General features: G+C 51.3%; 1 long non-coding RNA gene across 1 annotated transcript; it reads left to right on the forward strand.

The window, feature by feature from the left end:
* The first annotated feature begins 13063 nt into the window (after window positions 1-13063).
* Window positions 13064-15016, forward strand: LOC149365321 (uncharacterized). The gene is made up of 3 exons (XR_016290578.1): window positions 13064-13990; window positions 14360-14656; window positions 14743-15016. It is a non-coding gene; the product is annotated as an uncharacterized LOC149365321 (long non-coding RNA).
* Window positions 15017-23320: the final 8304 nt, after the last annotated feature.

Raw genomic sequence — 23320 nt, forward strand, 5'->3', positions numbered from 1 at the left:
CGTGTTTTTAGATGCAAGGCAATATTTCGTATGTTTTGATTAGAATAAACAGTTTTGCTTACGCCGCGGGAACAGCTCCCACGTGACCCCACGCCAAGACTGCGCGTGAAGTGACGTCACGTCACGCGCCGTCTCGGCGCTGCCCATTGGTCAGTCGCAGAGCGAACACACCGACGCTGCGACAGAATTCCAACCGGACGGAACTTGGTCGCAGGCCGTCTGCGGCTAGACCGACGGCCCTCCCCAGTCGCAGACCGACAGAATTCGCAGCGTCGCAGGCGAGAATCGCATGCATGTGAAACGGCCCTTACACAGCCCATAATCAGCTTCGCCGAACACCTACAGGCCTACAGAGAGGCCAGATAGACATACCCCACCCCTCACAAAACTCTAGACAAGGCGGAAGAACACACCCTTGGCCGACTACAGACAGACACTCTCGTCACCATCATCATCATCAGCAGCAGCAGCAGCAGCCTGACTACGCCCACTGCAGGGCAAAGGCGTCTCCCATATGTATCTCCAATTAACCCTGTCCTTTGCCAGTTGCCGCCACCGTATCCCCGCAAACTTCTTAATCTCATCCGCCCACCTAACTTTCTGCCCCCCTTTGCTACGCGTGCCTTCTCTAGGAATCTACTCCGCTACCCTTAAGGACCAGCGGTTATCCTGCCTTCGCATTACATGCCCTGCCCATGCCCGTTTCTTCCTCTTAATTTCAACTAGGATGTCATTGCCCCGCATTTGTTCTCTCGCCCACTCTGCCCGTTCCGGTCTCTTTAACGTTACATCTATCATTTTCCTTGCATAGCTCGCTGCGTTGTCCTCAACTTATGCTGAAACCTCTTTGTTAGCCTCCATGGTAGGTACTCCACCAATGGTACTCCTCACTCTACTAACCACAGTGCCCACACTGGAGAGAAATAGCTACAGCTTTTTACATGGTGCGGGCATGCCAATTCAGTCCTGCTGCAGATAGACTTCTGAACCCCAATTTGGAGCAGTGGGAGGCCATTCTGCTCAGCGAGGACCCCGACCAGCAACGAGGACTGGTTCGCAGGCATGGAGGAAGAAAAACTAGGAGGGAGCATGACGTCACAATCTTGAAGCCTAGTCATAAAAAATATAATGGAAAGAATCATGGGAAATAGGCCCTCACGTGACAAGGCAGTGGTAGTCCTTAGCCGGATTTCGGTTTCGGTTTCGCTCTCTCGCTGTACGAGCAATGCGCGACCATCTGCTTGTGTTCACTGACGGCTCCGTGGTGAGCGCAAACTGCTCGCTCGCCGCAGCGGCCACCATCCCCGAGCGACGCGTGCGCTGACTGCGGCGCAGTGGAGACATTGGAGCACATGCTCCTTCGTTGTGCCGCTTCTGCAGTGCCGCGTCGCGAGATTCTCGCGGCCTGCAGGGCGCTGGGAATCATCCCGGACAGTCTCGAAGCGCTCCTGTGGCCGCGCGGCAGTGCGCGCACCCGAGACAGAACAATGGTGAGCCTCTGTGCATTCATCGCGCAGGCGGGCTTGACTTCCCGCTCGCTCTCCGCCAGGTAGTGCACGCGTGACACGAACGCTCCGTGGGTGCTACCTCGGACGGTATACGCGGCCGGGCGCCCTACCCCGGCCGCTAGTGCAGTGTGCCGCGCGCGCGATTAGTCCGAGACAGGACGCTACGAGCGCGCGGCTATGTATACATACACTTCTTTTTGTAAGTGATTGTGCGCAGTGGCCGGGAGACCCCGCGCAGGGGAAGACGTAAAGCCGCCGGCACTCTCTCTCGACAGCGAGAGAGAGAGAAATACTTCACTGCTGCATTTCACGTCGGAACCGCGTATGTGCGCGAGCGTATTCGGCACGACTTGTGCCTCGAGAATAGCGGAGAACGGCGGGCCCATGGGCGGGCCGAAATCCGTCTGCCCGAGAAATAGAATCTTGCGCAGCGCGCCGGAGCGCTCGTTAAACACGTCCGTCCGCCGTGAGCGCTCTGGAAGCCGCTGCGCTCTTTTTTAGAGGCTCGTTTCTTCGCCTACTCTCGAGTTCTCCGCTTATAGCATGCGCTCCGTATGTGTGTATAACGACGAAAGGAATTCCTCTCCATTCTCGTTATGAACCACAGTTGAACAGTGACGAGGTCGCGGCCGCACTCTTTGATGAAAAGTTTACCTGCAGTTTTCTACAGTGAACCCAAAAAACGAGACGCGTAGCCTTCAGACAACCTCGAGCTCGGTACGCATTCCGCCAAAGCTGCAACACAGGCGCGCTTCTGCTCTACATCGGAGCACGGACGTTCACTAAAAAGCACCGCTGGTTGGCAGTCTAGTAACTGTGGAGGGCCTATTTCCCAAGAGTCAGTGCGCAAAAGGGCCCTCGGCAGCGGCGTCAGGGGAGGATGCCTTGCAGAGGCTGAGCGCACTCTCTCCTAGTTTTTTTTACCTCCATGTTCGCAGGGCCCACGCTGCGACGCAGGCCAATGGGCTGCCGGAATGGGCGGACCACCCAAAGGCTCCGGTATTGCCATTAATTTCAATAAAGTTTTCAATCAATCAATGTTTATCACGTTTCAGACCAAAATATTTAATAAGCTTGGCTCCACGAAGTTATGCACATGCAGCGGCTTAAAAATTTCAAGGATGCTTGAAAAAGAAGTATTATCTAGTTTTTTTCGTTAATTTCATGGACTATTGCAGAAGTCAGCCTGGCCAAGGCGTGATTGCTGGTGCCAACGGAAGACCAGATTAAGTGGCGGAAGGATGACATTCTCTCGATGGCTCATCTATATCCCTCGAATGCGTTTAAGGAGTGCTTCAGATGTCCGTGCTGGATATTCAGCCCTGTAAAGCGCTATAAGAAGTGCTTTTGTCAATCCGTGACGGAGTACGTGAGCTTCAGGTAAACAATTCGTACTATTTTACAATGTACGGAGTTAAAGAAACTGATGTTTTTTTCAAAACAACATTTAATGTAGCATATAACAGCAATTTAGCGGGTGAAGAGTCAAAGCTCGTCATAAAAGGCACACCCTTTGTTTGACTCGCTCCTCAGGTGGCCTTAGGCCTCGGAACCGCGGTAGAGTTGCGCGCTGTCACGACGGTCAAACAAACTCTATAACCGCTCTAAAGATAAGCATCCATTCCCTAGACAGACTATGATATAACGCCGTTAACGCTACCACATTGTGGGGCACACGGAAGATAGACTGTATATATACGCTTCGAAAATCAATGTTTTCTGGTCTGTGCTGCGTGAGAAGCACACGTAAAAAAAATAAAGAAACGTCTGCGATGCAATAACTTTTAGCGAAAACCCAGGCAGATATCTAGAAATTAAAGCGGCCAAAATAGGCGTATGCGCACGTACAACAGTCGCGAATACAACACACAGAGTAATACCATCAAATGGAAAGGATAGCGTGAGAAGCAATGATAAGCGAATTAAGCAAGGTGATCAACTTCCTGATCACGTAAGAAGTTTCAAGTATACACACTAGTTTAGATACCTAGAAATGCTCAGTACCTTGCCGACGAAGGTGTGCTTTGTCGGAACAAAGTCCTTAAGGGCTATGTTGCGGATCAATTTTTTTTTTTTTACGGATTTCATTTTCTTCCCTCGAGAAACCGCGAACAGCACGCCATTTTCACGCTGGCTAACCGGGCATAACGCGGCACTGAAACATAGTTCGAACTGTCAGCGCGTAAGCTCGACCAGCACCAGAGGCAGACGAAACGCACATGGCGCCGACGAAAAACGAAAACACAAGCAAAGCAATCCTATCGCGCGAGTTCCCTTGGCGACGGCCGGAGCCAATCATCGTTCAGAAAAGCGCCGAGCAGGGAGACGGGCGAGGAGGATGTGCGAGAGTATGCGGCGCGGCGGCAAAGTTCACGGAAAGGAGCTACTTTCAAGCTTTCAATATCAAGGGGCTTTACTACAGAGAGCCGAGAAAGGCTGCATCAGCAGATGCGGTGAGGCGAGAGAGAGAGAGAGAAAATTATCAGCGTCCACTTTCTATAGGGGTGATATGCCGCACCAATGCGAAATGTGTTTAACGCAACAAACGTAAAACTATAAAAAAATCATTCGCGAGCCATAAAGCCAGTGAGATAAACAGATGCGTGAATGCGGCAAATGCCAAGCATGAATTCATCAGCGAGCCATAAATGCCAGCCAAAAGCAAAGCGAAATATTAACACGACTTTGGCTCTGACATGTGGCAAAAGAGGAACACATTAAATGGAAAGGCGTCAAGTAGATCATCCAACGGCAATGCATTATAAGCGCATTCTGTTTACGCAGGTCTTCGCATCAGACAGTCTGAGCACCGGTCAATTTTTTCCCGCGACCACTCAACGCCAACTTGTTCGAAAATCGATATATACGCGATACGGTCCCATACGGCCACGCGGGACAGTGGGGCGTTTAACCCGAAGGACAGCACGACGAAACATTTCAGCTTGAGAACCAACTGTGGCAACTGCGGCTCTGCGTGGCAGTTCTGCAAAGTTGCTAAGGGTGCTATCAATCTAACAGCGTTGCACCTCTTCGAAATTCAATTATACGGACACCACGACCAGTTCGGAAGTTTCTCGGTTTTCAGGCATTCGAACTCCTAACCTTTTTTTCGTCAGCGAGGCAGCTGATCTGCCAGGTGAGCCTTTCGGTCACTGAAAACAGAGAAAGTTGCGAAAAAAAAAACGGTAATGCCTCCACTTTGTAGATCAGCCGCAGGCGTGCGATCGGCCACCTTAGATATGCGACTTCGTGCTGCCTGCGCCTGTAGTTCCGTAATTTGAGTGAGTATTTCAGGTTAACATCGGGATCGATGTTCCAGACAAAAAAAAAAAAAGTTGGGAAGTTGCAACTTTCGCAGATGCAAGCGGCAAAACTGGCTGATCGTAGTCCCACTTACTCCTTTTGCGCCGGTGGTTGAGGAGCAGAAAGTTCCGAGAAGACTTCGGTGATGGAAGCAGAGTTCGCAGGCAACACCGACGACACCGCACTTCCAGCACTGCACTTCCAACGCCGACGATACCGTAGTTCCAACGTCTACGACACTGCACTTCCAGCTCCGACAACACCGCACTTCCAAAACGGGCCGAGCACGTCGGCGCAAGTTCTTTCGCCCACGATGGAGGAGGATACCAGCTGTGGCTGACGGCGTCAGGCGAGCAGCTGGTACGAACTCAACGTTGCCGAGTTCCAGTTACAGCCTGGAGACGAGGCTGTAGCTCGGAAAGGATTCCGGGTCTTCAGTTGACAGTGTAGAAGCGGGTATTGTTGCACTATAGTGTGTTCAGTCAAAGGACAAACGCCATCCGACAGCAATTTGAACGGCGGAGCTCGCCTGTCGGCCGCCGCGTCTTTGCCAACTGTTAGGCCTAAGAAAAATCTCGCCAAATCTCGCGCGCCTGCCCAAACGGAGCAGACAGTATTATCTGTAATTCTAATCGGCGCGCATCACCGCCGTTCCGCTTTATCGGCCCATCAGTGTTAAACCTTTGCTCGACTGCTTTGTAGCTTTTTCTTCTTTTTGTGCTTGCATGCGGCTTCCACGTGACTGGTCGCGGAAGGGATGCAACAGTTAGTCGTCGCTTAAAGTGCGCCCTCACGTGACCAGGCATTTGGGAACTGACACGAACATGATACACGGTCATGGTGGAGGATAAACTGATCAGCTTCCACCGTGTCCGCGGTGTATGAACATATTTAGTAAAGTCACTGCGCCCGGCGGCGCGCCCAGATATCTTGTTCGCTGCTCCTTGCGCTTCTCTCAAACGCGGACAGACGGCGCCACGTGATGGGGGCTCGTCTAGTCTGCGAGCTGCGGCGACCGTAATGCAGTTGTTGCGCGATCGTTCGGCGCGGCGGCGTGCTCGCGCTCTGCAAAGTTGTACAGTGTGTTTCCGAGTTGTCGGGAGAGAGTTTGGTTGTTACAGCAAGCGCGCAGGGACCCCCCGGCCCCGTTTATCTGAAGGACGTTGCTGTCATTTTTTTCTTGTTCATTTTGTTTTCGCTGAAGAAGAAACTGCTAGATGATACAGCACTTTTTCCACCGACCAGACATGGCGTGCGAAACTTATCAAGGAATGAGCGCTTCTTTCGTGGAAGAAGGGCTATGCGATTGCTTTAGACGTGATTTCAGCAGTACTGGGCACCCGGGATATGCTGCGAGCTGACAAACGTATTGCTCTTTATTCTGGTCACTACAAGCAGCCGCTTTCACGCATATTAGCCTGCGGTGCTTCAGTCCAGCATTCCCCGTGCAGTAAAATGATGAAGCGCAAAGTGGCACACTAAACATCACCGACTGTGTGAATCGAGACGGGCCCGAGCACGAAGTTTGGGCGTCAATCGACGGCTACCGTTATCACTTTAGAAACTGGTATCACAACAAGACTAAGCGAAGGGGAAGGTGAAAGCAAGCAAGTGGAGGTGATGCGCGCTTGCAAGAACAGCTGCACTCTCTCCAGATAACTCGGAAACACGGCACGATCGGCGTCACGGTACAACCTTGCAGAGCGCTCGGCCACGCGCTCGCGCGGTGTATAGCGCATACTGAGTGCGATAGTACGTATACGTGCGCTTTAGTAAGTGCAGCAAGGCACAGAAAGATGGAAACTGCTGTAGAAACCGAATAGCTTTGGGCTACTTCGTGCTTTACTTGCTGGTACTGCATGAATGGGTGGAACAGCATAGAAAATATAGCGAAGATGCTACCGTGCGATCCTTCCGAGCTCGTTATCGAAATGCGTTCATTGCAAAGATTTTTTCGTTCATCCGCACGAATGGTGAGAGCATGCTAAGTATATCTGAGACAGAAATGGTAATAGCGCTTGTGGGGATACACATGAATCCCCTGCCCCATTGTACCGGCCGCGCGTAATTATCACGCGATGCTATGCGCGCGCCGTTCGGGAGGTTTTGCGAGGGAGGGCACTCTCGCCACCCCCGCTTCCTTTCGCTCCCCGCCGCGACGCCGCGGCGGCGACTTTCCCTCTTTCCTCTCTTACAACGGAGAGACCTCCTCTCCACAGCCCGGGAAGAAGGCGCGTTTCTCCCGAGGCTCGCTCGTCTTCTGGCGGGAGCCGTGCACACGCACGGATCAGAGATCTGCCACGGAGACCGCTGCCCTTATCGCCCGGCCACCGTGTGTGACTTGACCGCCGCGGGCCGTGAGCGAGGAACCACGCGAGGTGAGCGGAACCTTCTTCCCCCACATTTTTGCGTGCGTTCTGCCCTTTGTGTTTTCCACCCCCGTACGCGAGCGGAACACTCGCCCTCGTTACGGCGGTTGTATTGTTGCTGCTGCATTGTATTGCTCGGGAGCAATAAACGCTCCTCCGAGTAGCATACTCGTGTTTGTCCCCTCTGGCCCGAACCCGCCGTGGTTGCGACTTACCGCACCGCGGGTTGGGGGTCACAGCTCTGACTGCTAGGGCTGGCACGCTGGTGCTAGAGAGCGACAACTGCTTCTAGCCCTTTGAGCGTTATTGCAAGCATAACCCCCATATTCTTGGCGCCCAACGTGGGGCCAGAGGTGTGACAAACCGAGTGTCTGTGTGAGCGACTGCCGACACACAGACTAGCGATGGCGGCGAGCGGGATTGACATCCAGTCCCTGCTGTGGTTGTCCAATACGGCTTCTCAGCAGCAACATCCTGGTCACGGCACTCACTTGGCTGAGACGCCTAGGCGAGCCGTCCGGACGCCTAGCGCGATGGGCGCTACTCCTCCAGCGTTACGACTTTACCGTGCGCTACAGGAGGGGCAAGAGCAACGTGGTGGCGGACGCACTTTCGCGCGCGCCCGTTGACGGCTTGGGAAGTAACAACACTGCCCACTCCGCCGCGCCCGACAGCCAGAGCAGCGCGACTGCCGCGCAGCTCACACAACGCCCCGAGGGAAGGGACACCCCGTCTTCCAAGGGCGAAAGCGTGAACCACTTGGAAGGCATCAGTCCAGTGGTGAGCGTTTTCAGCAGAAAGGAGCTGTTGGAGGCACAGCGGGAGGATCCATTTTGTCGAAAAGTGTTCGACGGGCTCAGGGAGCCGGGCGGCGCGGCCGCGGCGCACATGGAGGCAACTGGTATTGTTGTCCGTGCGGGGCGCTCGAACACAGCTGGTAATGCTGTGAGCGCGATGGATTCCTATCTGCTCGACTCCGATGGCATCCTGCTGAGATATATCCCCTCCGAGAAGGATACACACGAGTCCTTCAAGGTGGTGATTCCACGCACGTTGAGAGGAGCACTTTTACGCTACTTTCATGACACGTGCATCGCTGGGCATGCGAGTCGCCCTAAGACTTACCTCAAGTTGTGCCGCCTCGCTACCTGGCCTGGCATGAAGCGGGATGCGATACGCTACGCCCGCTCGTGCGACGTGTGCCAGAGGGAACGAGTGGCCTGTGGAGAACACCCTCCCCCGCCAGCAGGCAGCCGCACCGAGACGCAAGGCTCGACAACAGAGCCCGGCGCCTCGTTACAACTTGCGCCCACGGCAGAAACAACTCTGACCAACGCGCAGGGAGTAATTTCTCCTGCTTAATATGGACGGAACACCCCTTCCATATTTCGCACCACGGCTTCCGGAGCAAGCACACGCTTTCTCGTCGGAAAAGACCGAGAGGGGTTAGACTAGCTCAAAAGAAAAAAAAATGTGAGTAAATCGTTAAAAGTAACTAAAAAGAAAAGACAGCTTTGCAGCCGCAGGCCAGCCTTCACAGCGTGCCCGGAGGAGAGCCAGCGGACGCCGCAACGACCGTTGCAGCTTCGAACACCGAGAGCCAGGCCGTTTGGAAGGCGGCCGCATTCCGGAGCCAAGAGCCCGCTGTCGCCACCAAGTTGCGCAGAAGAAGAACAGCTTCCGGTCGGCCGCGGGACGAGCGGGCGGGAATTCGGGGAAACCGGGGCCTGTGTCTACCATGGCGAAAACTGCAGCAGAGAGGCCGCCTTGGAGTCCCCCTGTCCCCGCGGCAGCGGCTTCGCCCGCAAGAGAAGCTTGGTGCCCCGCTGGGCCCGCCTCGCAAGTCCTCTGCGGCAGAGGAAAAATGGGTCGGCGCGCCTTTGCCACCCCCCAACGAGAGGAAAGGAGGGCGAGCCAAGAGCAAGTGGTTCATCCAGCTGAGTGGGGGCCGGCCGTACGCTACGACACGGTGCGTAATTGCCCTGAGCCTGCCTGCCGCCCGCGCGTCCCGGCAAAGCTGCCCTGGCCGACTCACGGGACTTGCGGTCATCGACCCCCTTCAACCCTGGGCTCCACGGTCGTCCATGGCGGTCGTCTACACTGCCTTCCTGCCCGGGCGTCCACGGCTTTCGACGACGGCACTGCTGGCTGCGAGCTGAATCTTTTCTTTATTGGCTTTTAAAGTTAAACGGTGTTTCGCCGGCCCCACTCGGTATAACCTTTTGTGTGAACGCGGTCACTTCTCGGCCGTAGGGCAGTTTTAAGGAGGGGGGGATGTGGGGATACACATGAATCCCCTGCCCCATTGTAACGGCCGCGCGTAATTATCACGCGATGCTATGCGCGCGCCGTTCGGGAGGTTTTGCGAGGGAGGGCACTCTCGCCACCCCCGCTTCCTTTCGCTCCCCGCCGCGACGCCGCGGCGGCGACTTTCCCTCTTTCCTCTCTTACAACGGAGAGACCTCCTCTCCACAGCCCGGGAAGAAGGCGCGTTTCTCTCGAGGCTCGCTCGTCTTCTGGCGGGGGAGCCGTGCACACGCACGGATCAGAGATCTGCCACGGAGACCGCTGCCCTTATCGCCCGGCCACCGTGTGTGACTTGACCGCCGCGGGCCGTGAGCGAGGAACCACGCGAGGTGAGCGGAACCTTCTTCCCCCACATTTTTGCGTGCGTTCTGCCCTTTGTGTTTTCCACCCCCGTACGCGAGCGGAACACTCGCCCTCGTTACGGCGGTTGTATTGTTGCTGCTGCATTGTATTGCTCGGGAGCAATAAACGCTCCTCCGAGTAGCATACTCGTGTTTGTTCCCTCTGGCCCGAACCCGTCGTGGTTGCGACTTACCGCACCGCGGGTTGGGGGTCACAGCTCTGACTGCTAGGGCTGGCACGCTGGTGCTAGAGAGCGACAACTGCTACTAGCCCTTTGAGCGTTACTACAAGAATAACCCCCATACGCTACAGCAAGACGTACACAAGAAAGACTGACACAGGACATGCGATTGTGTTAGCGATACTTCGGTCCGCCTTTTCAAGACTGAGGTACCACATCTTGAACGGTTTTGTTGATGCCTTGTACCGGTTTTTGCGCATGCCTCAAATTTTCTATATATTTGCTGGCTTTGCAGTGAATAAACTAAGATGAAGTAGCGCATGTCCTGTGTCAGTCTTTCTTGTGTATACGTATTGCTGTAGCGCTATTACCATTTCTGTCTCAAATAATGCACCATCTAGTCCAAATAGACGTTCTTCTAAACTATGCTAAGTATAACGACTGTTAAATATAAAAGGTCGGTCGCAACGCGCATGCTCCCACATTTGGGCCACAGAGCCTACGCCTACATTCAGACATTGCTTGAGCAGAGTAATGCGCCGGCACTGTGAGATGACGCCCGCCGTGTAGAGCCTCCACTGTGCATCGATGCAAGCGCCCTCGCACAGGCGCTGCGAACGAAGTAATAACGCGAACGCCGCACTTTCTGCCGTTCAGCCAGCACATGGAGGAAGAAATTTTTTTTTTCCTCCAAGAGCCAGCGCTACTCAAGACTTCCCCTCCCGCCCAAGAGCGAGGAAGCCTTTCCCCCTCACGCCCCACACCCTCGCGCCAAGTGCGCATGGGAGACGGGCGCCACCATCGGCCCCGCAGCCGCTCCGCGGCGGTGGGCTGCATATTTTTGACAAATACTGTACGTATGTTGTCCATGAAAACGTTTATGAATAATGACAGGAAGGGACGCCACTGCTTCCGACATTCCCTGAGAAAAGGTGGTGGGCTGAAGCCTCGGGGTGAGAAATCATCGCCTTCCAGAAGCGCCACCCACCCACCCCACCGCGTGGACCGTGTGCAGCCGAGGCCTGAGCGAAAAACGACGACGATGCCGGATTTGCTGCAAAACGGGAGCCTTAGCGCTATCGCGTGGAAGTAAATGGAGCTCACCAACATCCGCCGGTGGGTGAGTGGTCAGAAAAACCCTCACCCACCAGAAGCTCACGCAGAGGCGGAACGAAAACGGAGGCGAAATCAAGTTCAAATACGCAATGAGAAGGTGGTAATGCAGAAGCGAAATGTGCAACCAATACAGCGAACGCCCATCTTCAGCGTCACATCTAAGATCGCCCGCGAGTTTTAAAATTGAAGAAGGATGGATAACTGGGCGAGTTTGTCATCCGTCAGGCGGAGACAGCTTACCACAAGACTCTCTCCGCGGTCTCCGGTGCTGAGAGCCGGCTGGGAGGCGCCCCCTCCTAATTGCTGCGCCCCGACCGTGAGGCCCCATGATGACGGAAATAAAGTTCATTCATTCATTCATTCATTCATGGGCGAGTTTGTACTGATACATCGTGGGAGGGAACAGCGCGAAACAAAACGACGGACAAAGGAAGAGGACAGCGCTCGTCTTTGTGTCCTCTTCCTTTGTCCGTCGTTGTTTCGCGCTGTTCCCTCCCACGATGAGTTTTAAAATGCTTCGCTGGTAAAAAAATTCGCCTATTTTGGGATAGAAGTGAAATCACCTGACCGGAACATTGCCATTGGCTGGAAGGAGGTGACGTCACAAGACAGGATCATTCTCATTGGCTGGAGGTAAGTGAAGTTGTCAGAAGGGAGCATTTCCATTGGCTAGAGGGAACTGACGTGACAAGACGCGAGCATTCCCGCTGACACTGGAGAGGCCTTTGCCCTGCAGTAGGCGTAGTCAGGCTGATGATGATGATGATTCTCACTGGCTACAGAGAAGTGACTTCACAAGACCAGAGCGTTTCCATTGGCTGGAGGGAACTGACGTCACCAGACTGGACCATTCTAATTGGCTGGAAGAAACTGAGGTCACCAGACGGGAGCATTCCCATTGGCTGGAGGGAACTGACGTCATCAGACGGGAGTGTCGCGTCAACAAGTATGAGGCCGGGATGAGGGAAACATGGACTGATTTAGTGGCAGTAGTGTCAGGGTTCGATGCGCTGCCTTGAGCCAGCAGGAACATACTCGCGGGAGGCTCCAGCGCGAGGAGGGCGCCCAAGCATTCCTAATGGCTGGAGGAAACTGACTTTACCAGACGGGAATATTTCCAGTCGACACAAGCGACGTCCCCAACCAGAACTTACGTCTCTTCCAGTAAACACGTCAACAGCTTTTAATGCTATCGCATTGCTAACAATGTAAATAGGTTAATCATCATCAGCCTGACTACACCCACTGCAGGGCAAAGGCCTCTCCCAGGTCTCTCCAATTAACCCTGTCCTTTGCTAGTTGCCGCCACTGTATCCCCGCAAACTTCTTAATCTCATCCGCCCACCTAACTTTCTGCCGTCCCCTGCTACGTTTGCTTTCTCTTGGAATCCGTTACCCTTAAGGACCAGCGGTTATCTTGCCTTCGCATTACATGCCCTGCCCAAGCCCACTTCTTCCTCTTGATTTCAACTAGGATGTCATTAACCCGCGTTTGTTCCCTCACCCACTCCGCCCTCTTCCGATCTCTTAACGTTACACCTATCATTTTCCTTTCCATAGCTCGCTGCGTTGTTCTTAACTTAAGCTGAACCCTCTTTGTTAGCCTCCACGTTTCTGCCCCATAGGTGAGTACCGGTAGGATACAGCTGTTATATACTTTTCTCTTCGTGGATATTGGTAAGCTACCATTCATGACCTGAGAGAACCTGCCATACGCGCTCCACCCCATTCTTATTCTTCTAGTTATTTCCCTCTCATGATCCGGATCTGCGGTCACTACCTGCCCTAAGTAGACATATTCTCTTACTACTTCTAGCACCTCGCTACCAATTGCGAACTGCTGTTCCCTTGCAAGGCTATTGAACATTATTTTGGTTTTCTGCATGTTAATTCTTAGACCCACCGTTCTACTCTGCCTTTCTAGCTGATTGATCATGCTTTGCAGTTCTTGTCCTGAGTGGCTTAATAGGTTAATAATGATAGGTAAATGTGATAGGTAAATAGGTCCACAGGCATTTTTTTTTTCACCCTGGCTCCAGAAAGACCGCATTCGGCGGTGACGCAGCACTCGGCGACTTGATATAGTCGGACTGACGCCGTCAGAAAGATCATATTACATGAAAAGCCGTTACACTGAGATTACCCGCGATGGACTTAATTTAGCTCAGCGTCACAGCACCAGCTGGAGCACTCCTTGTATCATATCAGATCGTGAATCGTGGCCTGCAAATTATCTGGGTACTGTGCAGAGCCACGTGCTTTTCCCATGCCCTCTGCGTGCACTCACCCCTTTCCACCTTCGGCTATAAATAACACCGATCAATAGAGGAGGGGGTTCACTGTTTCATGACAACCTAGCTGTTCATCCGCTAGCTGGGCGTCCGCAAAGAGCAATGTTTCCAATGTTGCAGCGCCTCCGCACGCGCCTCTTTGAGCAAGCATGCGTGGACGCACTGTCAATGAGTGAGGCTGAGTTCTTGCGCAAATGGTCGACATATTTCATCGTCCTGCGCGGCGGTCGAGTGTCGGCTTTCTTACTGCCTTACTGACGTGCCCAGTGCTGCGTCACTGCGCATGTGCTTGACTAATCAGAGCATTGAGTTCAGCAGTTTTTTGTATTTTTTGATGACATTAGAAAAAAATAAACTTCTCTTTCTACGTCCCACTGAAGGACGATACATGGCGCCAGAAGTGGGATACCATGGAACAAGTAAGGCCGTCGGAACCCCTGCGTTTGACAACGGATGGAGGGCGGAATTGGAAGCTATTTCGTCGGAAGTTCGAATTTTTTCTTCAAGCCACGGCATGCGATGGCAAACCGAGATCGGAGGCGTCAAAGACGGCCCTGCTGCTCAGCGTTGAAGGTGAGGAAGCCCTGGACGTTTTCAACACTTTTGTGTTCACAGGAGAAGAAAGCAAGGAAGACCGTGATTTCAAAGTTTGAAGTGTGACGTTGCTGCCCGACGTGACAGCCAGTTCGTTGATCGATATATTGGGTGCGATATTTTCAAGATTTGGCATTCTAGTCTAAGTTTGCAGAGAAACTGCCCACAGTTCAGCAGCCACGAGTTTATTCTTTTTGCGCAGCTTTATGATCTCAAGCATGTTACATCCAGCCCAAAATATCCCCAATCTAACGGGCTTGAAGAAAAGGGTGTGAAAATCGTGAAGCAGATTCTAATGAAATCGAAAACGGCGAATGAGTGTTTCTGGATGGGCATGTTGTATTACAGGGTCAGACCCACCGAAGATGGCTGGTCTCCAGGCGAGCTGATGCAAGGGATGCGGCTGCGCACACCAGTGCCGGACTTCAATCCCATGCCGTGATACGGGTGCAGAAACACAGCCAGATAAGACGCAACGAGTGCGCTGCACCTCGCCTCAGCAGCGGCGACTTGGTGCGTTTGAATGAGAAGTCCTGGGCACGGAAAGCAACCGTGGTTGGACCGGCCACGAGCCTTTTATGTGCCCACAGAAAACGGCGCTGTTCTTTGGCGCAACCGGCGGCACCTTTTCGCAACGAGGGAACGGTGTAATATCAGTTCGTCATTCATATCCACCCATAATATAGTTCCATAATATAGTTCGCCAGTCATATCCGACGCTCTCGTTGCAGCATAAAGAGGCATTGGCAATCCGGCTTACCTCGGCGGCCATCGGTCCAACCAGCGCGAAGGACGACACGACAAATGAGGCCACCGGAGCGTCTGGGTTACGACCAGCGATTCCAGCAGACAAGCGAACGATGTCGAGTCTGGCGCTGAACAATTCTTGTGTCGGAGGATGTATCATATCAGATCATGGCGCACAGGTTATCTGGGTACTGTGCAGTGCCACGTGCTTTTTCCCTTGCCCTCTGCGTGCACCAACCCCTTTTGCACCTTCGGGTATGAATAACACCGAACAATAAATAAGGGGGTTCGTTGTTTCTTGGCAACCTGGCTGTTCATTCTCGTCGTCCCACTCAAGGACGATACACTCCTCGCGAATACGTGGCCGCTTCGTCTTTGCGGCTCAGAGCAGAGGTTGCGCGGAAGGTGGCGTGAAGCTCCTCTGCCATGGCAGACGCTCTCAGCAGCAGTAAGGAGCCGAGATTCGGCGTGCTCGTGGGCGTCGGCCACGAAAAAATTCAGCCGAACGCGGAGCGAAACGAAAACCCGCTTAGTTTCGAGGTTACACCAAACATCGTCTCCAGATGAACTCGGCATATCTTTCCTCGAAATAAGAATAAAACCGCGTGATTGCGCAATGTGTTATAGTGAGCGGCCAACGCCGCTATTAAAAGAGACTAGAAAGCGCGTCAGATAAAAAAAAAAGTTCCTGCTCTCATGCACTGCCATATTCCAGCGCTCCCAACAGTGTCTTGATCGAGCAAAACGTGCACGCTGACCGCGCTTATGGTTTATGGGGTTTAACGTCCCAAAGCGACTAAGGCTATGAGAGACGCCGTAGTGGAGGGCTCCGGAAATTTCGACCACCTGGGGTTCTTTAACGTGCACTGACATCGCACAGTACACGGGCCTCTAGAATTTCTCCTCTAAAGAAATTCAACCGCCGCGGCCGGGATCGAACCCGCGTCTTTCGGGTCAGCAGCCACGCGCCATAACCACTGAGCCACCTTGGCGGCAAACGCGGCATTTAAGTCTTGGTCTACATTATTGGTCTACATATAGTCATATTCTCTTTATATAGACGTCCACACTGCAGCGTAGACTGGGCGTACACACATTATGCACGAACATCTGGCAAATGTCGGACCGGACACTAATTTTGGTGTTGTAAGTACGTAGATTTTTGGAAAACGGTACTAAAATGGATGTCTGGTGGAGGTGTCTAAGGTACAGCGGCGTAAATATCTCGCTAACGTCCGTGTAACGTTTTATGGTTTACATGGGTTCCTGCTGCGAGCACGGCACGATAACACAACAACAAAGGCACACACACAATATTCAGTAGGGGGCGCAAATTCAACAAGCAATGCGTACATAGTTAGGTGGGCGGATGAGATTAAGAAGTTCGCGGGGATACAGTGGCTGCAGCTGGCAAAGGACAGGGTTAATTGGAAAGACATGTGAGAGGCATTTGCCCTGCAGTGAGCGTAGTACGGCTGATGATGACGATTACATACATGTCATGAAATCACAGTTAAGACTGTTGGAGAAAATATAGGACTGAAATTAGGGATTTTCTGGAGGTGTTCTCGAATATAACTTTTTTGTCTTCTAGGGCATTAAGGAGTACTTTCAATTCGTAGGATACTGACTGAGCATACTTTTTAGAGCGAAAAAATAGTAATGACCAAGAATTATGCTGTCGTATGTTGAAAGAAGGAATTAGCGGATCACGTGAAGCATTTGGAGAACAGTGTTATTACATAATGCAGCTTTTTTGTACATGGGTAATATCCTAAAGGCGTACAGCAGCGTAGGCGTCATAACACGAAAATTTACAAAAAGAGTTCACGTTAAAGACCCCCAGATGGTCGAAATTATACCGGAGCCTTCCACTACGGCACCTCTTTCTTCCTTTCTTCTTTCACTCCCTCCTTTATCCCTTCCCTTACGGCGCGGGGGAGGATAGATTCTTCGACCCCGCCGTCCAGGCAGGAGCCATCGAGCGCGCCGAAGAGGTCGCCGCCAGCTATCAGCTAACGGCCACCTGGCCCTTCTGCTAAGTGTCCAGGAACCCTTCTTTTCCGACAATTAAGTTTTCTCTCTTTCTCTCTCTCTCCCTTACGGCGCAGTTCGGGTGTCCATTGAGATACGTAGCTAGTGCATCATTTCCTTTCCTCAAAACCAGTTTTCAATTTTCAATTATCTCTCCGCGAGTACCATATGGCACTTTATTGCCCGCTCTAGCGCGAGGACTATTTCTTCGATGTTTTGTTTGGTTGCAGTACCTCAAATATAATAAAACAATGTGAGATGGAAGTAGGAAGGCATTGCATATTAGAAGTTTAATTTTGGTTGGTAGATTCAGCCTATGTTGATTTTGTTACAGTCTGCGCATCTCAGTTTAATTTCTCAGAGAAAATAACATCCAGACATTTTATTGCACAGAAGACTTCAATTTTGCTTACCCCAAGTGGTCATGTTGAATTTGTTTATTTTTAGCGTGGAAGATGGTGCCTGGAAGTTTGTACCTTTTGCTTTAGTTGTGTTAATTATCACTCTAGCAACGTCGCAGCCTCTATTAACTGGCAGGCTCTCGCGCTGCGAGCCTGACGAGTTTTTGCGTTGTGTTATGAATTCATCGCGGCTCATAGCGCGATAGTGACAAGCTGTGGCAAGCTTAAGTCGTATCAGGCGGCTGCGCATCTGTTCGGTTTCGCATTACCGCGTGCAGCTGGAAATCTGAAGCCTCGTAGAAACCGCGGGAGAACAGCTCTCATTCGAAGGTGCGCTGTTTTGAACAGATTGTCTTTCACATCTGGCGCCTCAGCTGCCAGCTTCGCTAACTCTCTCAAATTGCCCGACTTGCTGCTGACAGATATTTTTGTTTGCTGAATTGTGGCATCCTCATTGAAACGTAGCAGTTTAGAAGATGCGCTGCTAGATCCACTTTCTGCACAGCGCATGCATGGAATGCGATGCGATACATTTAATCGAGATGAGGTTACACCACGGTGGATTGCACGCGTCAGGCATTGCTGCATGCTCTCGAAAAACTGCTTCGGTAACGTAACTACTGCCCCAATGACATTCGCAACCGTATTCTCATGAGAACAGGGTCGGTACGGAGAATAAGCTTTCGCCACGCTTCGAGACGAGTTCCGTCTCTGGCAGCTGCGCTGGATACCGGCTCCTTGCAGATCGTGCAGCCGCTATTGCAGCCAGGTACAACGATCTTCTTGCCCCATATTAAGACATATTTATGTATTTTTTGCAGTAGCCAAATGCACAAAATATTCAAGACCGGACGAAAGCAAGTCTCCGCAGTCGCAGTCGCAGCCCAATGCATGAGACGTTGTTGCACATCGTTGTACACTAGTACGCTGAACTGAGCCACTCGGTCAGGGATTGCTTTCGGAGGCATGATGTCATGAAACGATTCTCCAATTAGCGACACGAGGCAGCAAATCAATACATACCCAGACAACACCAGACGTGCTGCGGATGTCCTCAAATGATCAGAACATCCTCATCCCGAGCAGGACATTCCGAATACCTTTTGAGTGCGTCGATGGCTAAATTTTGTCCTCATGAGGATGTCCTCAGTTTGTACTTTGCTGGACGGCTCGAAAATGAAAATTCCTCAAACGTCCTACAATCGTCCTATCGCAGGATAATATTGTGGAACGGACCTGGGATCAAGCCAGTTTTCTTTCTTGTACTCGGCTATCGTTAATTAAAAAGTACAGGTTTATTAAGGCGAAAGCCTTTAATGTCTCATCGTTGTAAGCAGCAGTTGTCGACAGAGAATGTCACGCTTTTCAGTTGGTCGTAACGGTCGTGACGTCACAGTGCGCCAATTTCAAACGGGGCCAATTTACCGACGAGCGAGGCGTAGAACCGAATGGGCGATGGCGTTCTATGGACTCCCTGGTAGCGTTGCAAGACGCTCTCGCGTTCCACTCTTAGAGGCGAAGCTTAACATCTTAACCACACATCAGTGACCACACTTTAGGTCAGAAAAGTGCACCCCCCCCCCCCCCCCCCCCCCTGAATTTTGACGGGTGTCCACTGAGATATGTGAGACAGTTACTGCGTAATTTTCTTTCCTCAAATACAATTTTCATTTTCTTCATTACGGGCCATCTTCTTCTTCTTTCACTCCCACTTCCTCCGTTCCTCTATGGTGCGGTTCAGGTGTCCACCGAGATGACAGAGATTTACTGCGCCATTTCCTTTCCTCAAAAACCGTTGCGTTGAAACGGCAAGGCATCGCGCCGAACGGGTGGTGGCGTTCCGTGGACTCCCTGGCAGCGCTACAACACGCTGTCGCGTTCCACTCCTAAAGGCGAAGCTTAAGCTTGAGCTTAATTAGCAGTTCATTAATATTCAGGCATTAATCAGTAATTAACCATTAATTAGTGATTTGTCATCACTTAGTAATTAGTACTCAATTACATGTGACGCCACCAGCGCCACAGAAGCACTGAAAGTGGTGCGGAAAACGCTTTCGCCTCTACGCACTTTAGACTGTCAAAGTGCCCCCTGAATTTTTTACGCTATATATGTGCACAATAGCGATTGAAACCGTTCTGACCCCGAAAATTGTATGCTTTGAGGCAGCGCCTCCTGTATACTTTCTGTTTGAGGAGATATCGATATTTTTGCTTTTTCATCTTATCTGCTTCTGATATGGAGTTGGACTGTTTAGATATTTGGGACACTCATTTTTCCGCTCAGGCAGCAGAATGAAACTCCACAGAGATCCCTGTGGCCCTTGGTAAACCTTTCTTTTTGCTTATTCTGGTTACCTTCGCATGCATTAATTCTGAACACCGGACTCCATGAAAAAAATAGTCTTGATACACACCCTGAAGTAGTCCTGAAAACGTCAAGCATGATCCTCAAGACATCCTGAGTATGCGCAATGGATGAACAAATGGATCCCCGTTGGACTGCTTGAGGACCAGTTAGAAACTACCTGAGGACGTCTGAACATCCTGACGCGGACATCCTGAGGTCTTACTCAGGATGTCTGGGTATATATATGCGCCTTCGGTGCTCGCTCCGCGGCGCAGCGCCGCGTGTCTGCTCGAGCATACAACGCGTTTCTCGGGTCGGAAATCGAAGTAATTGGACAGCAAGCAGTATGAAAGCTTCTACCTGCTTAGAAATAGGCGCTAAATAAAATAAACAGGCATATATGAAGTTTGGGGTGTTTGAACGCTGACTGAGGGCGCAGATGTTCTGTGCATGTGCCGCTGCTCCATAGGAAAGCACGCAGAATCGGCGGAGAGGATAGTGGATAGCCCTCTAAACACGTGCTGCCCTAGCGGCGGCGCTCAGGTGTGGCCGCTCTCGCACATAGCACGGCTAGCGCGGCTGTCAGGGCACCTTTCTCCGAAACGTACCTCTAAGCACGTGCTTGATGACCCGAATGGACGTCTGGTTGTGTGCAGTCAGATATTAGAATTCCGCAAGCAATACCATAAAGGAATGACACAAAACTCGATGTAAAGGCATCACAAGCCTCTTTTGTTACCGTATTGCCAACACATAATGCAATTATTGTCCCCTACTCGCACTGGCTATAGTTCGCATCTAAAAACTAGCGCACCACCAGTGCAATAGAAAATTCTAAAAGTTGATTTATTCCGAGCGAGCATTGTACCCAACGGTGAATTCCAATCACAGATCCGGAGCGGTTCACCCGCTCCGCGACTGAGCCCCTGAACTCCGAAGAGAGCAACTGCCCCAGACCTGCGTTTGGAACACGTCCTCCAGCCGGAGCAAGCTGGGGGCACTCGCGCCATAACAGCGACAAGTACTCGGCGTTCCTTGCGCTTTCGCGCGAGCACCGTCCGCTGTGGAACGGCAGACATCCGGACTGCTCCACGGAGCCGTATGGCTCTGCGACTGCTCTGGCATTGAAACAATACGCGATCCCAGGTCACGATCTGCCGTTGGAATAGCCGTTCTCCGGAAAGAGAAGGAAAAGTTGGTCTCGAAGTGCTCTAAATTTGCGCTTTGAATTCAGTTTAACCCTTGACTGCCTTGACTATGAAATTGTATTTGTTGTGACAACATACAGGGTGTTCCACCTGACTTTACAGTTTTTAAAAATAGCCCGTTTTGAGTTATAATAGCGCTTTTCCGGGCGTAGCGACATCAGCGGTAATATAGCGAAGATGTGCTAACTAGCAGGCAGCTGGTAACTAAAACTGAAGTTAGCTTTTTAACTATTACTGTTAGGCTCCTTAACTATTGAGAGGCTGTAGCCCATTGTAAATAATACCATATCAGTTTTTAGAATTTAAGAACATGGTTACCCTCGGCGCTGTGGTCTAACATTTCGGCTATTTCGACGAGTTGCATGCACTGGAGAGGTTGCTTCGCCTGCAAGCTACTCGAAAGCGAATGCATTTTGGCGCGATATGTAGTCAGTTTGTTGAGCCACAGCACCGAGGATAACCGCGCTATCGAAATTCTAAAAACTGATATGGATATTGCTTGCTGTGGGCTACAAGCTTCTTAATATACGAGGTCTGTTAGAAAAGTATCCGACCTTTGGCCGAAGAAAAAAACTGGCCTAACTGGAGCGTTGGAAACCTAATCATCTTCAAAGTAGTCTCCTTGGGACTCCACATACTTCTCCCAGCGGTGCTGCCATTGTTGGAAGTATTCCGAAAAAGCCTCTTTCGGAATGGAGTTTAGCTCACCCAGTCAAAAAAAAAACCATTGGAACCAATTGGATTTCCAATGGGTTCCAATTGGAATGGTGTTCCAATTGGATGGTCCAAATGGACTATCCAATTGGACCATTTGGGTTTCTAATTGGTGAGCCCAATTGGTCGTACCCATTGCATCCAGTTGGTCCGCCGAACTGCACCCAATTTATCCAATGAATGTTTGCATGTTTGTCGAAAAAGGTAGAACTAATATGGTACTTACAATAAGAGCTATCAGCAGCTTAGCCTAATAAATTGTACTCATCACCTACACCACCACTGGAGCTGAAATTAAATATCTGCGCTCAGTGGGCAAGTGCCACCGGCCCCAGCATGAGAGCCTAATAAATTGGGTATATAAGTTGGAGCAGAAGTGTGTTCTCTGGATGTACATATTGAGCTAATGTATGCTACTAGTGCCTGAATGTGCAGTGTTGCTTGTGTGTGATGCATGTGTGTCTGTTGGCTTTGATTTCCATAAAAGCATGTTAATTTCAATTCCGTAGAAAAATGTTGATTGGCACTAGGCAGAGTGCCTCCACGCAGTCCTCATAAATCAGTTTTCCTTTTGCACATTACAATGTGTTAAGTTGTAGAAATATTCATCCAAGATCCTAGAGCATATTATTCAAACATTTAGCTACCTTTCTCAATGAACGTAACATAGTTTGTGAATATTTTCTGGGTCAAATAACTGCCTGGCCTAATGGGTCCAATTGGCTAGTCCAGTTGGATACAATTGGTCGGGGGCTAAAGACAACTGGAACCAATTGGGAAGTCCAATTGGAAGCAATGGGAATGTCCATTTAGTTCCAACTGGAATGTCCAATTGGTTCCAATGGTTTTTTTTGACTGGGAACTGCAGCCATAATGTCCTCTCTTGTCTGAAATCGCGCTCCTCTCAATGTCCTCTTGATTTTGGGAAACAGCCAGAAGTCGCAGGGGGTCATATTAGGAGAGTAAGGAGTATGTTGAACTACAGGAGTCCGGTTTTTCGCCAAAAAAGTCTGAATCAAGCGCGAGGAATATGCAGGAGCATTGTCGTGATGGATGCGCCAGTTTCCTGTTGATCTCAACTCCGGCCTTTTGTGCCGCACAGCACCACGTAGGCGACGGGGGACATCCCTGCAGTACTCTTTGGTCATTGTTTGACCCTGCGGGGTGCGTACTCGTGGTGTGCCACACAGAGGGAGTCACAGAAAGCTGTCAGCATCACTTTGACATTGCTGCGCACTTGGCAGGCCTTCTTTGGTCTTGGTGACATGGAATGCTTCCACTGTGACGACTGGGATTTGGTTTCCGGGTCGTACCCGTACACCCAAGACTCGTAACGAGTGATTATGGTGTTGATGAAGTCGGGGTCACTGTTTGTGGAATCTAGCATGTCCTGTGAGACTTCAACACGAAGCTGCTTTTGCTCCACCGTGAGCAGCTTCGGCACAAATTTCGCCACAACTCTCTCCATGGCCAAATCATCGGTTATAATGGAATGTGCAGAAAAATTGCTGATGTCCACCTCTTCCGCACTTTCTCGGATAGTCACACGACGGTCCCGCATCGCCACAGCGTTCACTTCGGCAATGACCTGGTCATTTCGGCATGTTGATGGCCGACCGGAGCGTGGCTCGCTCTTTACCGATGTGCGGCCGTCTTTAAACCAATTGTACCACTGTTTAATTTGTGTGCTGCTCATAGCATCTTCACCGAAAGCCGTAGTGAATATTGCGAATGGTTTCCACTTGGCTGTCGTCCAGTTTCTGGCAAAATTTGATGCAGTAGCGCTGCTCCTGTCGCTCCGCCATTTCCCTTGGAATAAAAAAAAATCGATGAGAGCACTGCGCACTGCCTCACTCAA

Source organism: Amblyomma mixtum, chromosome 1, assembly GCF_055824585.1.
Source record: "Amblyomma mixtum isolate Tamu chromosome 1, ASM5582458v1, whole genome shotgun sequence".
Taxonomy (NCBI): Eukaryota; Metazoa; Arthropoda; class Arachnida; order Ixodida; family Ixodidae; genus Amblyomma; species Amblyomma mixtum.